The following is a 13450-nucleotide window of genomic DNA, read 5'->3' as shown; positions in this document are numbered from 1 at the left end:
CACAGTATGGTATTTTATGCCATTTTTCTTCATGTATATTAGTGTTCACAGACACATGATGATGTTCAGTGGCCACTACTCAAATATTACTCTGGCAGACAAACCTTCACTGAGTAGCAGCAGCTGTTATGGAGATGATGCAAACACCTGCTATTATCATGATTATCTTGACGGAAAATATCTCTCTCTCTCCCTCTCTCAGATGGCCCGAAAAGCCTCTCAGTGCATTAATCTATCTGCTTTTTAGATGGCTGTATAAAGAGGGGATACTTAATTCATTCTACATGGGAACTTCAGATTATCAACCTTTTCTACCCTCAAAAGATAAATAAAGGACAATTGCACTCGGAAAACTGCTGTAAAAGGATTCTAAAATACAGTGGCTCCAGTGACATTCACAGATGACAATCTGGTATGTAGTTGTGGGGAAAGAGAACAAGTGTTGCCTGTGAATAACAAGTGACAATCTCGTAATGTCATATTACCATTATTTATGAATAAAGAAAAAAGCCCATTATGTGCTATTTAACTAGATGGAATTTTACAAAGAAATACACTGTGCTGATATGGAGAGGAAAGTACGGACCTGTGGTTAAAGCACTGGCCTAGAACTCAGGAGACGCGGATTCAATTTCTGGCTCTGCAAGAGATTTCCTTTGTGATCTTGGGCAAATCACTTACAGGCAAATGTTCAAAACACCAACAGTTGAGACCAAGTTCTCATTTAGACACCATTAAGGTCTCAATGGGAGCTGCAGGGCACTTTTTGAAAATCTGACCCCAATTGTTAAAGAAATGATTTGGTCATGGCGGTATGGATTCCGGGACTTTAACAGATCTTCACAACGACTTCAGCTTCAGCCCTGCTCAGGCTTCAGCTGTCAGTCCCACCAGAGGCAGAGCTCAGGCTTCCATGATTTATTGTTTATTGCCCATGTCCTGTCCCTGACTTTTAGTAAAAAATACCTGTGACAAAATCTTCACTTTACCAATTGTGAATGCTGAGCACTTGAGAATCTGACAGTTAATCTCTTTTCCTTGGTTCACCGTCTGAAAATGGCAATAATAATTCCTTTATCCCACGCCCTCTGCCTGTTTTGTCTAGTTAAATTGTAAGCTGTTTGGGGTAGGGACTGTGTGTGCGTACAGGGTCCTGATCTTGTTTGGTGGTGGTTGGTAAATGATAAATGGTATGGGGATTGATAATTGATACTGACATTGATATCTTTGAATTAGAGATGGGTTCAGGTCAGTTCAGGAATTTTGGATATGGGATCTTGATTCAGCTCATTATACAGGGAGAGGAAAATTTGTAAAGTTTGGGTCTGGATCAAAACTGCTCCGAGCTTTGGGGGTATTCAGATCCAAGATTTTGGTGTGTACTTATCTCCAGGTAGAGTGAAATCACAGTGTGTATTAAAGTATGTTTTCAATTATACACTTTAGAAAATGATGCTTAAATTTGTCTTGAGATGTCACATGGCTTCAAAGCAGGACCTCTCTCTCTCTCTCTCTCTCTTTCTCTAAGGCCTTGAATAAATGCAGGAAGTGTTGAGGCAAAACTGTTTCCAATTAGGCTGGTACATACTATACTTTAATATTGAAGGATTTCAAGGCTAATTCAAAGAAATGTCCTGTAGCCTGGTTTCAAAATGACAATGCATAGAAAGCTGCCTGGAAATCAGAATTGTTTGCTTGAATTACTGTCTCTGCACACTCTGGACCAGCTTCTCAGCTGATGCAAATTGACATAGCTCTATGATCTTCAGTGGTGCTTTGCTGATTTACACCAGTGGAGGGTACAGCCCTTAATTGTTGTCTTCTGTTTTTTATGGCAAGTGAAAATTCAATTAGTTTTTTTAAGCCTATGACATCAGTGTGATTCCTTTCCTCTCTGGATAGCTAATGGAGACTCTTAAAGCGTTTCTTGACTTGAAGAGAGAAAAGGCATTCCAACAGGTCTCTCCCTTGATTTTATGCAGTGTAAATCGTTACTGTAATTAATGTGCTGTATTCGCCATAAGAAGCAATTCTGTTTTCTTTCCTTTACTGAAGAATCATTGTCCATCACCAATATTTTTGTGTGTGGAGTGCTGGCCTGAAAGCCCTGTCATCCCAAAGAGTAAAAACGGATTACAGGTGAGTGATGGGTTCCTCTGGTAAATGTATGTAATGTACGCACACAGTGCATTAATTGTTAAGGTTCAGTTCGCTTGCTCAAGACAAATACCTGCACGGTTATGTTTGGTGCTTTTATTTGTCAAATCCTGAAACAACTGCTGCTGCTGTTGTGAACCCTGAGCAAATTGCCTTAGCTCTCTTCTGTACCTTCTCCCTCCTCCCATGCTTAGGCCAATATGCTTCCCTATTAAATTGCCTCTGAAGTCAGTGAAGTTAGACTGGCAAAGAGTCCTGTGGCACCTTATAGACTAACAGACGTTTTGGAGCTTAAGCTTTCGTGGGTGAATACCAAATGTATTACTTTGTTGCATCTGACGAAGTGGGTATTCACCCACGAAAGCTTATGCTCCAATACGTCTGTTAGTCTATAAGGTGCCACAGGACTCTTTGCTGCTTTTACAGATCCAGACTAACACGGCTACCCCTCTGATACTTGAAGTTAGACTATGGCTTAAATCTGACCCATTGCTAGCAGTGCCTGTTCAATTTTCATTTCCCCCAGGAGTGAAGCTAAGATTACTCACCACACATACTTTGAGTTGGTTTTGGCAAAAGTAAATTGTGTTTGGAAGTGAAAATAAAAATAAATCCCTGTTTGTTTGTTTTTCGTGATACCAAACTAGCCAAAAAAAAAAAAAGCAACCTGGAAATAAATGGCCAGTTTCTCTTTTAGGTCATGAGCTCTGTGCAGGTGGATCCCCACACTCACATGGGGCCCCCTTGACTTCAGTGGGGCTCCATGCAGAGCTCTTTCTGCAGGGGGATCATTGCCTACTGTTTTTTCCCCTTGTAATGGAGAAGAAAAGGGTAACTTTTCCCTTTAAAAATATCATTCATAGGCCAGGTCTACACTAGATTTGTAACTATGTCATTCAGCGGTTTGAAAAATCCACACCCCTGAGCGATGCAGTTACACTGACCTAACTCCTCTGGGGGAGGTGGATTAACTATGCCACCAGAAGAAACTCTCCCACTACATGCTGCAGTGGTGCTGCTGCACCCTTAGTTCTTTGGAAGAAGATGTGTGAGGGAAAGGAGCTGCTGGATTAATCTTCCTAGCATGGTCCCCCTAGTTTGAAGGCGTGAGTGTCCACTTAGTGCTGAGCTAACCATCCATAGGCAACCATCAGGAGAAACCTAGGTATCTTCATGAAATACCAAGCTACTCTGATGAAGATTACAGTGTTGCTATTAGCTCTGTCTACAGGGGATTCACTTTAAATGAATCCAATCCATGGGATCCTGAAGTCTTTTCACCATTAATCTTACCTGTTCAGCTATGCTGTAAGTATACTCTAGTCTGTGTGTGGGACTGAATGAAGACGCTGGCTGTGAGAAGAGAAAAGCTTGCATTTCAACCTGCCTCCGGGTCTTGGGCTATTAATTACTTTCACTTTCAATTTAGGTCATTTAGACAGTTAGGTACCTAAGTGTGCCTTTAACTTGGCCTAAACTGTGGGCACAATTATTTGAGCGGGCAGTTATTAGCCCTCAAAATTTTCAGCTGCAAAGTAACTTCAAAGCCTGGCCTCTAAGAGATGTGCAAAAACTGTTAAAAAGTATGCAATTAAAAAAAAATAAAGAAAAGCTAAGGACACTATCTTGAATTATAGTATGGTTTTATTTATGTTTTTATTGAAGATTCAGATCAGGTCCAGCTTTCAGCTAAACTGGTTTTCCCATCCTTGATCATAAACTGTTTTAAATAAACCTCTTGGACACAGAGGCTGTAGAAATTTTTAGTTATTTTGACATATGCACCACAGGATAATTGTTCCTCCACTTCAGCATGATATTTGGTTATATTATCCATGACAAGTGTGGTATTTCCTTTATCTGCGTTTTTTGATTTTATAATCTCAGAAGTCTGTTCTCTTTGTAGACATGTATGATTTCTCTTAATGTGTGTATCAGCAATTCAGGGATATCTGAACAGTAAATTGCCCCACTCAAGTTGGGCATCTTTTAATAAAAATTGGTAGGATGTTGATTTAGCTTTGGAAAAAGTGTGAATTTTAGTGGCGATTTAGATAAAATTCTGGAATGGTGGACTATAACTGGTTTCTTCATAACAGGTGCAAATTTTATATGCCCTGTAGAATTGCATCCTTGTCTCCACCTTTGAATTTATTATTGACTGACTGAGTGACTCTTGTCCACTTTGTGAGCCGTAGCAGAATAATATTTCACAGGGTTGTCGAGCTGTGACAATTTGAACGAGGGTTTTTTTTTTAAAAAAAGGGAATTTTTAAAATGTTTCATTGAAACACAGCAAAATTCTTTATCATACATGGGAAGATGCTTTTAAAAAAATCAGAATGAAGAAATATCCTTCCAAATGAGTGCATGTAGACAGCTCTTAGTGTCATCTATGTATGCAAGGGTTTAATACACACGCAAACACACACTGTCATGTACAGTGATACTGTATTCTGAAATGTTACTGAACAGTTTGCTTTTGTGAATGTTCTACTTGTTCCCACCTGACCTCGACAGCTACAACAAACCACCTATGTGTGGTGCTGCAGTTAAAAATCCATTTTCCTATCTTTGGAAAGACGCAAAGTACTTTAGATCATCTTGCTCTCCCCAAACCTCTGAGAATTCACCACAAGAAAAACCACAGTTGCTGATGATCAAAGAGCATTTGTGTCCATGTGACTTGTAATGTGACTTAGCCTTACATCAATGTCCTGTATCCTGTGAGTTATATCTGAGACAGTTACATGGCATATAAGTAAAAGTGTAGGTAACTCTTTTATACAGCAACAAAATGATTCCTAATAGTTGAAACTATTAAGCTGTATTGACACATAGTTTGAGAGAGACAGTTTAAATATTACAAATGGTTTTCAAGCTCTGAATAGGTAGTGCATATCAGTACAAGGTAAATATGACAGACGCAGATAATTTATGGATTGTGTCAACACTTAATTCTAAATGAGACTATTTTCCAGAGACAGTGATACAGAAACCAGTTAAAAAAAACCCCACGTTATTATAAAAAGTTAGAAGACATAGGGACACTGGATAGTTTAGGAGACTGGTAATGGATCAACTTTTACCTCTAGAATCTCATTTTGAATTCACCCCAAGTCAATGGGACCTAAAAGTTATTCCCCACCTAGTGATTGCAGTTAGGTGACATTAATTTGATCTCAGACCAATTTCTAGTGAAAAACTGTCCATGTTCAAAATCTCTACTGCAGTTATCATTAATTGGCAAGCTTGTTAGCTGTGTCAAAAGAGAGGCCAAGGCTGAAGAGTCACCATGGAGACTAAGGCCCTGATTCAGCACAGCACTTAAGCATGTGTGTGGCTTCAGTGGACTACTTAAGTTCTTAGTTATTCGTGTGCTTAAGTGCTTTGCTGGACCAGGGGCTAAATTACCCTCTTACCTCAAGAGGACTCCCATTGACTTCAGTGGGCATTGGATTAGGCCCTAAATCAGGACTCAGACATGATGGTAGGAATATGCTGGCATGGCACTGCCAATCCGTATTCTATAGCTATGTGTTAATGTTAGTACTTACTGAATATTTTTCATGTGACTTCAGTTGGAGGTGCACATGTGTCTCTCAGATCAGAATAGTGCATACTGTATGCAAACAGAGAGGAAATGTCCAAATTCATACCATTATGATTTTTTTATAGTATAAACTAAGTATTGTTTAGAAAGTTAGGCTTAAATGGCCCTGATCTTAGCATATTTTGACAAATTACTACTCTTAGAGTGAATCAGAATGTTCAATTTTTGGCTGACCTAGGACCTAATTCAAAGCCCATTGAAGTTAATGGAAAGGCACTCAGTGATGCCACTGGGCTTTTAATCAGGCTTTTAAGTGCTTTGGACAAGCTCATACTTGATTATGATTGGGTGGGCTTACTTGGTATTGGGAAAGAGAAGCCTTGACAGAATTAACAGCAAAATCCTCTGTGTGCTCTGGGGCAGATCTGTTGGCTCTGCCAGCTGCCCCAGATTACAGAGGGAAAGACAGCTCAGCTTAGCCTCAGTGGCAAAAAAAAACTGGGGGAAATTAGCCACTCTTCTAGGGATAATATATTTGCTCTAGGGGAATTTCAAACCTACTTATGAACCTTGTTGGATTTCACAGAAGGAAAGGTGTTTTTTGTCATCAAAATAATGTACTTGGGAGGCTTGAGAGGGTTTTAGCTATTTTAATGTTTACTTCTCCTTCATGGACATACACACATAAATACGTGTTTTTAAGGGACAAACTCTGTTGTCTTTAATCAGGCAAAACTCTCACTGAGTCAATAAGATTTCTCACATGCTCAGAGCTATGTACCTGGGTCAGGGCCTTAGCATCAATAGTACTTTCCTCCAAGGTATCCCACTGATGTGTTCCCCATGTCAACAACCTTCCTTTTACCATATATCAAACCACCTTCTCCTTTTCAGTTAGGGTTTGAAAGGCCCACAAGAATGATTTCATTGTAAAAAAAAAAAAAAAAAAAAAAACCCCAAAAATGGTTAAAAAACAATGAATCCAAAATGCTGCTACCTCCTTCTCAGTCCGTCCCATTTTCCGTGTGTTTAACTTTTAGATGGCAAGCCATTGGAGGGAGGGGCTGTCTTTATTTTTGTTTCTGGTACAGTGCAAAGTACACCTTTAGTGCCAAATAAAGGAGTCCTGTTACCCCTTTTATTCTTCCAGATCCAGTTAGAATGTGCCTCCTACTTTCTCTTAGCCTCCAACATCTGTATATAATAATTCATAACCTCTTTGATTGCTCCTTTCCAGTCCTCCATGCAGAATCATTAGGGATCCTTTATTTTTGAGCTCGGCCACTAACAATTCCCAATACACTTTTGGTTATAAGTCAGGGCATTTTAGGTAGGTAATGCTTTGCTCCAAAACTGCCAGTGTAAGATATTAATATGGGAATTACATTATGATTGAGAAGTTCTAAATCAGTTGTAGTTATTTGTTATAGTCACTAAAGGAAACATGATCCCAGGCACAGATGGCAGGTAGGCATCTAACTCCCATTGAAAATCTCCCTCTTACAATATCAGAACCTGGGGTAACTTACCGTAGTTCTAAAGTTTCCTTAAGTGTTTATGTACAAGTTTAGATCTGGATGTTGGAATAAGCTTTGTCTGGTCAGACTACTGCCATTATGTAGAGCCCCCTTTGACTTTAGTGGTGCTTTGCATTGGCCACCTGCACAGATCCTGTTACAGGATCAGACTTTTAATGCTTGTGAAAGGTGCAAGCCAATTTCAGTCCTGGGGTGGTGAGAGGAGCCCACCAAAGCAATGAAAAGACTGCCCCTCAGACAAGGAAGGGGCACAGAACTCCGTATTTACTGATTACAGGGGACAGAGAATGAAAAACAAAACAAACACAGGTTTAAAATGAGAGATCCAGAGGGGGACACTGAGCAGAGAGTCCTGCGCAATACACACTGCCCCAAGAAAGAGTCCTGATGACAGCCTCGGAGAATGAAATTTGAAAACCTGGGCACTCAATGTGGATAAACTGGACTAATTACTCACAGTTAATTTAATGTAATACAAGGCACATGACTAAAATGGCTTCCAGAGATAAGGTAGTTTGGCTGGCCACCTCAAACTGTCACAAAATAAACATAGACATCATAGAATCATAGAATATCAGGGTTGGAAGGGACCTCAGGAGGTCATCTAGTCCAACCCCCTGCTCAAAAGCAGGACCAATCCCCAATTAAATCATCCCAGCCAGGGCTTTGTCAAGCCTGACCTTAAAAACTTCTAAGGAAGGAGATTCCACCACCTCCCTAGGTAACTCATTCCAGTGTTTCACCACCCTCCTAGTGAAAGAGTTTTTCCTAATATCCAACCTAAACCTCCCCCACTGCAACTTGAGACCATTACTCCTTGTCCTGTCCTCTTCTACCACTGAGAATAGTCTAGAATCATCCTCTCTGGAACCACCTCTCAGGTAGTTGAAAGCAGCTATCAAATCCCCCCTCATTCTTCTCTTCTGCAGACTAAACAATCCCAGTTCCTTCAGCCTCTCCTCATAAGTCATGTGTTCCAGACCCCTAATCATTTTTGTTGCCCTTCGCTGGACTCTTTCCAATTTATCCACATCTTTCTTGTAGTATGGGGCCCAAAACTGGACAGAGTACTCCAAATGAGGCCTCACCAATGTCGAATAGAGGGGGACGATCACGTCCCTCGATCTGCTCGCTATGCCCCTACTTATACATCCCAAAATGCCATTGGCCTTCTTGGCAACAAGGGCACACTGCTGACTCATATCCAGCTTCTCGTCCACTGTCACCCCTAGGTCCTTTTCCGCAGAACTGCTGCCTAGCCATTCGGTCCCTAGTCTGTAGCTGTGCATTGGGTTCTTCCATCCTAAGTGCAGGACCCTGCACTTATCCTTATTGAACCTCATCAGATTTCTTTTGGCCCAATCCTCCAATTTGTCCAGGTCCCTCTGTATCCTATCCCTGCCCTCCAGCATATCTACCACTCCTCCCAGTTTAGTATCATCCGCAAATTTGCTGAGAGTGCAATCCACACCATCCTCCAGATCATTTATGAAGATATTGAACAAAACCGGCCCCAGGACCGACCCCTGGGGCACTCCACTTGACACCGGCTGCCAACTAGACATGGAGCCATTGATCACTACCCGTTGAGCCCGACAATCTAGCCAACTTTCTACCTACCTTATAGTGCATTCATCCAGCCTGTACTTCTTTAACTTGCTGACAAGAATACTGTGGGAGACAGTGTCAAAAGCTTTGCTAAAGTCAAGAAACAATACATCCACTGCTTTCCCTTCATCCACAGAACCAGTAATCTCATCATAGAAGGCGATTAGATTAGTCAGGCATGACCTTCCCTTGGTGAATCCATGCTGACTGTTCCTGATCACTTTCCTCTCATGTAAGTGCTTCAAGATTGATTCTTTGAGGACCTGCTCCATGATTTTTCCGGGGACTGAAGTGAGGCTGACTGGCCTGTAGTTCCCAGGATCCTCCTTCTTCCCTTTTTTAAAGATTGGCACTACATTAGCCTTTTTCCAGTCATCCGGGACTTCCCCCGTTCACCACGAGTTTTCAAAGATAATGGCCAATGGCTCTGCAATCACAGCCGCCAGTTCCTTTAGCACTCTCGGCTGCAACTCGTCCGGCCCCATGGACTTGTGCACGTCCAGCTTTTCTAAATAATCCCTAACCACCTCTTTCTCCACAGAGGGCTGGCCATCTATTCCCCATGTTGTGATGCCCAGCACAGCAGTCTGGGAGCTGACCTTGTTAGTGAAGACCGAGGCAAAAAAAGCATTGAGTACATTAGCTTTTTCCACATCCTCTGTCACTAGGTTGCCTCCCTCATTCATTAAGGGGTCCACACTTTCCTTGGCTTTCTTCTTGTTGCCAACATACCTGAAGAAACCTTTCTTGTTACTCTTAACATCTCTCACTAGCTGCAGCTGTATAGGTTTTCCAGTGGCTCAGGAGACACTTCTTGGATCATGTGCTCTCACTATGACTTCTCAGCTACACTCAACAGCTATTTCAAAGATGTCATTTCCCTGACACAGAGAGAAAATATTGAATTAAAAAAACTCACAAATAATTTGAATCCATTTAAAGAAAAATAAAAAAAATGCATCCCAAAACCAAACATCTACCAAAACCAACCAGCATTAAGGTTTTCAAAGGATTTAAATAATTTTGAGTCATTATTTTATATTAGGAATGAGTCTCATTCTTCCCAGCAAAGTTGATAGTCCACCTGCCTCTCTGATAGACAGCTGACTGAAGAGAGGGTGGGGGAAAAAGGGAACAAACTAACAAACCCATGCTAAAATGAAATATTTTTTCAGGAGAATCCTGAGCTTGTGTGGGTTTTTTTCTGGCTGCGATTGAGCTTAACATCATGTATTTTAATTATTTTATTTTCTTGATAATAGATATAAAAGCACCTACCCTGAACATATTCCTATGCGTACAGTATAAAAGCCTGTATTCTGTATTCTCTCCATGCACAGGTCAGGGATGTTTCATTTAATAAATTACAACTAGTTGCATTGATTAGACAGAAATAGCAACACAAGCACCCCCTCCCTCTATGCAGCAGTATATGCAATAACAACACAAACTCACCAAAGGTCCAGTTGTGCAAGAGTTTGTGTCCTTCGCTTTGTATCTCCTCAAGTCTGAGTTCTCCTTTCTCTTGCAGTGAGTAGCAGTACCACACACTAAAAGCAAATAGAAATCCCTAGAAAGTACTGCAGTTTTGCTGCAGTTAAATATTTTGACCCTTTCTATGAAATTAAAAGATGATTCTGGCCATCAAAAAGCTTCTTTACTTTGGGCGGGAAAAGTAAAAAGTTATGCTCAAACAAAGATATAATATGTGGCAAATTTGCTTTAGGGTGAAACTTTTATTCCACAAAAAATGTGTCTGCTGGCAAAAATTTGGCCTTGTCCATGTAAGTGAATTCTTTCAAAAGCCCACAGCTGTCTCAGCTTTTCTAAGTAAGGTTTTACATCTCTAATGTTACAGAATTTAAAACAGAAATGGGGAGAGGTGATGTTTGACATTTGGGATCAAATTTAGACCTGTGTAATGTCACTGAAGTCAGTGGAGTTACATTAGACATGAAATAATAGGGCTCTGGCTCTACTCAAGTTCACTAGTGTTCGCTATTGCCATGTTTCCCACATTTATACTATCTGCAGCATCTTGGTCCAGTGGTTAAGACACTAGGCTTGGTCTTGGGGAACCTGGGTTCAAGTCCCTGCTCTAACACAGACTTACTGTGTGACCTTGGGCAAGTTATTAAGCCTTTCCATGTCTCAGTTCCCCATCTGTAAAATGGGGTTAATAGCACTTACCTATCTCACAGGGGTGTATTGTGAGGATAAATATGTTCAAGAGGTACTCCTACTATGGCAATGGGTATAAGTACCTAATATAAATAGATTGGTTTCCACCTTCTTCTTCAGTGCCCTATGTCATTACCCTCTTAGGGTTTGTCTACACTGCAGCTGGGAGCATGCTTCCCAGAGTGCCTAGACAGATATGTGCTAATTCTGCTTGAGCTGGCATGCTAAAATTAGCAGTGTAGTTTGGGAGTAGCGTGCCCAGTAGCTTGCACTAGCTGCCTGAGTAAATACCCAGGGCCTCTGGGTGGATTTATAATCAGGCAGCTAGCGCAAGCTACCCCTGTGCTATCCCTGCATAAGCTAGTATTTTTAGTATGCTGGCTCAGGCAGAGTTAGTGCATGTCTCTCTACCCACACTCGGAAGCATGCTCCGAACTGCAATGTAAACATTCCCTTAGATTCTATGCGACAAGAGTCCCTCCTTCCCTTTTCAACTCTCACCAATTCAACTTACTAGCTTCCTCCCTTATCTAATGGCAGCACCAGCCTTTCACTTCTGTTTTCATTCGAACAAATTCCCTTCTCATTTCCACTTCTGCCTCTTGTTCTTCTGCAGAATCAGTCATCCTACGCATGCCATTTCCCTTATATCTGCTCTCTCCTTCCACCTGATGAGTTCAGTCCTATTATGCCTTCATCAGCTCCCTTGCTGACTTCCATTCCTTATTTCCTCAGAAACTCCTGCTCCATCTCTGAGAAATTTACCTTAGCCCATGATTGCTTAATCCACCATTCTATCCATGTCCCCTCCTCAGAGGAACCTGTCTCTCTCCATTTCATTTGATAGCATTTCCCTTTACCTTTACTGCAGTGGTGGTAGTACTGAGTTCTTGTTCTAACCTATCTGTTGCTTCCAGCTCCTCCTCCTCCTCTCATAGTCTATGGTTTATCTGCTGCAAGAACCTCCTTTTAAGAACATAAGAACGGCCATACTGGGACAGACCAAAGGTCCATCTAGCCCAGTATCCTGTATTCCGACAGTGGCCAATGCCAGGTGCTTCACAGGGAATGAACAGAACAGGTAATCCTATTTCATACTTGTTTCTTCCTGTTCCCTTCTTTTAATCCCCTATTTGGCAACTACAGCTTCCCCCTTCATGGCTGTCCAACCTTCCCCAAGCAGTCTTGCATCTGCTAATATTATCTCCTCTCCCAGTGCTCTGTCACTCTTCTTGAAAGGTAACCAGTGAAGGGATTCACCTTTTTGTCTTAAGGCCACTCATGACTGCCTCTTTCTCGATTTTTTTCTGCTCTGCCTTCCATTGCATATGTGTCTTCCAGCTAAAGTCCCTTTTTACACACTCCCCTGCCATGATTATGCTATTTTTAATGTACCCTTTATGCTTGGAACAATCTCCGTTTCTATATCAAGCAGACTCTCTCTTTTTATTCAAATCCCTCTTTAAGACACCTGTGGCAGGGTGGACTCGGTCTGGAGCCCTCGTGATCCTGCATTACCCTGCCCCAGAATAGAGCAGCCAGAAGTCCTCCAGGAAGCCTAAAGTGGCTGCAAAAGAGCAGCCAATCAGAGGGGCTGCCCGAGTGACCAATAAGTGGCCAGAAGGGCCAGATAAAAGGCAAGCAGCAGAGCAGAGCCTTCAGTTGCTGTGTGGAGCTTGATGAGGGAAGACTGGGTGCCTGGCTGGCTAGACAAGCAGTAGGCCATGGGCAGCTCACAGCAGAGAGCTCACCATGCAGAACTGAGCCTAGGGAAGGCTGCCAAAGACCAGGTGTCTGGCTGGCTGGATAGAGTAGCAGCAGGACCATGAAAAGGTCAGTGCGGGCAGGCTGAGCCCAGGGGTCTGAGCCCAGGACCTGGCCAGACCAGGTGAGGGTACTGAGATGGGCCCTGGCTGGGTGATTGAAGAAGGCAGCGCCTCAGGGAAGAAGCCTTAGAGCTACAGCCCCATACCAGGGCCAAGATAAGAACTTGGGACTGTATACCCCAGAAAGTGTGTGCAGCTTGGCCGGAGGCTGAACTGCTGAAGATCAGCTGAGAGAGGCAATGGCCGGAGGTGCTTGCGACAGGCAGGCGCCACCCTAATGTAAGACCCCCCAAAAAAGTAAGGTCATACCTAACTGAGAGAAAGGGGGCCATCCACGAGAGGTGAGTGCTCCTGTTCCCCCCCTGAGAAAGAACTGTGTTTTCAGGCACTATTGGCCAGAAAAAATGGGGCACACATCAGAGGTGGGTGCCGACCCCATTACAACACCCTTTTGTTTAGTCCAACAAGGACGTATTAAAAGAATTCTCTCCCTCAAGATTAATCCTTCATCTGGAGTATTGTATATCTGATCTGTATTGCCAGTATCTGATTCAGGGCAGTGGTAACGTTTACCTTTATGCAGAATG

At 42.2% G+C, this 13450-nt stretch overlaps 1 long non-coding RNA gene across 1 annotated transcript in view; it reads left to right on the top strand.

Annotated features, from left to right (window-relative positions):
* The first annotated feature begins 381 nt into the window (after nucleotides 1-381).
* Nucleotides 382-13450, top strand: part of LOC311516476 — a 166365-nt gene continuing 153296 nt past the window's right edge. The window contains exons 1-2 of the long non-coding RNA XR_014710422.1: nucleotides 382-412; nucleotides 2056-2139. This is a non-coding gene — a long non-coding RNA (uncharacterized lncRNA). The remainder of the gene's footprint in view (nucleotides 413-2055; nucleotides 2140-13450) is intronic.

This window comes from Lepidochelys olivacea (genome assembly GCF_965140295.1).
Source record: "Lepidochelys olivacea isolate rLepOli2 genome assembly, chromosome: 2".
NCBI classification, from domain to species: domain Eukaryota; kingdom Metazoa; phylum Chordata; order Testudines; family Cheloniidae; genus Lepidochelys; species Lepidochelys olivacea.
The sequence above is the reverse complement of the archived record's forward strand: the minus strand, read 5'-3'. Positions and strand labels throughout refer to the sequence as shown.